At 45.9% G+C, this 1,735-nt stretch overlaps 1 pseudogene; it reads left to right on the top strand.

Moving 5' to 3' along the window:
- Positions 1–683: 683 nt before the first annotated feature.
- Positions 684–1,311, top strand: LOC144180179 (uncharacterized; annotated as a pseudogene).
- Positions 1,312–1,735: the final 424 nt, after the last annotated feature.

The following is a 1,735-nucleotide window of genomic DNA, read 5'->3' as shown; positions in this document are numbered from 1 at the left end:
AAGTGACAGCTCCACCGCCAAAAAAGAAAAGCAGGAATGAAGAAGTCCAGAGTCCAAATGCTGAAGCGAGTGCGACTGGTGAGGAAGACACCACGAGACACAGTCCTGCGGAAATGCAGCATGCAATTTCCGACAGCGAGGACCCGGTTCAAACTGCCACCTGTACTGCGTGTTGGGCTTTAAAAGAACAAATGGTTCTTCTAGAACGCCAACTTTCAGAAAGTAAAGCAAGGGAGCTGAACGTTGAGCGAGAGGATGAGCGGCTGCAGCAGCAGCTCCAAGCGACGACGGCTGAAACTGCTATGCTTCGTGTCGAGCTTTCAAAATCCCAAAAGTGCTTGAATGAACTTGAGGAGTCCATTCCATTTGGTATCAACAAATTCAAAGAAAATGACGACGAGATGGTGTTTTATACAGGTCTGCCCAGCTACAGTCACTTCTTGTCTCTTCTGCACTTCCTCGACCCTGGAGAAAGTGGACAGAATATCCTGCGGACGGAGAGTGCCACCAGCAGCACCCGCAGCGAACAGCTGCTAGGACGACCTGACAAGCTCAGAGGGGAGGACCAACTGTTCCTTGTCCTTGTAAAGCTGCGGCTGGGGCTGTTTCACCAGCACCTTGGCCACCTGTTCTCCATATCAGTGAGCACTGTTTCAAGAATTTTGTCTGTGTGGGTAGACTGCATGTACCTGCAGCTTCAAGAATTGGAAGTGTGGTACTCGCGAGAAGCAGTTGACGAGGCTATGCCTGCTGCTTTCAAAGAGAAGTATGCCTCAGCACGTGTGATCTTGGATGCAACTGAGATCAGGTGTGACGTGCCTTCGTCATTTGTGACACAGTCGCGCCTGTACTCCCACTACAAGTCAACGCACACCTTCAAGGGGCTTGTTGGTATAACCCCCAACGGGCTGTTGTCGTTCTGCTCAGAGGTGTTTACAGGAAACACCTCTGACAGGGAGTGCGTGCTGAGAAGTGGTTTTTTGGACTTGCCGTTCAACCCTGGGGATGCTGTAATGGCTGATAAAATGTTCGTGATAGAAGACTTGCTCAAGGAAAAAAAATGTCAAGCTAAACATCCCACCATTCCTCAGGTCTAATCAGTTCACAGCAGAGCAAGTGGAAGAAACTCAAGAGATAGCGGCAATCAGAATACACGTAGAAAGAAAAATCAAGCACATCAAAGCATATCACATATTTGACCGTTGCATCCCCATCACTCTTGCACCTCTTGCGAACCAGATGTGGGCAATATGTGCGATGCTGACAGACTACCAGTCGCCACTTATTAACGACATAGACGATGAAGAATAGGATACAGGAAACAAAAAGTATGAAGTTTCAGTTGGCCGCAGCTCTTAACCTGGTTTTGTTCAATTGTGAAAATCAGACATGTGAGAGAAATTTCTTAAGATATGTTAAGAAATACTCGATGGAATGCAATCCTGAACTTCTCTGAGGCCCCTGTATTCTTGTGTTTTTCAGCGTCGTTTTTTTTCCTCTGGAGATTTGTTGTACTCAATATTTTTTTCTTATACGTGTACAAGGTTACATACGTACATTTTCTCAACCTTTCCTCATGAAGTTGCAGTGTTTATTTGGTCTGTTTTTGTGTATAGGATATGTGTGAGGATGTACTACATGTTTTGTAACGACATGTTTACGCACCTTTTCAGTCCATTTTTTTGTAGTTGTTCAATAATGGCTCCTAAACTGCTTCCAAACTGCAAAAGGAGCC

The sequence above is a fragment of the Haemaphysalis longicornis genome, unplaced genomic scaffold (assembly GCF_048455015.1).
Source record: "Haemaphysalis longicornis isolate Haplotype H1 unplaced genomic scaffold, Haemaphysalis longicornis Haplotype H1 scaffold_4, whole genome shotgun sequence".
NCBI lineage: Eukaryota > Metazoa > Arthropoda > Arachnida > Ixodida > Ixodidae > Haemaphysalis > Haemaphysalis longicornis.
The sequence above is the reverse complement of the archived record's forward strand: the minus strand, read 5'-3'. Positions and strand labels throughout refer to the sequence as shown.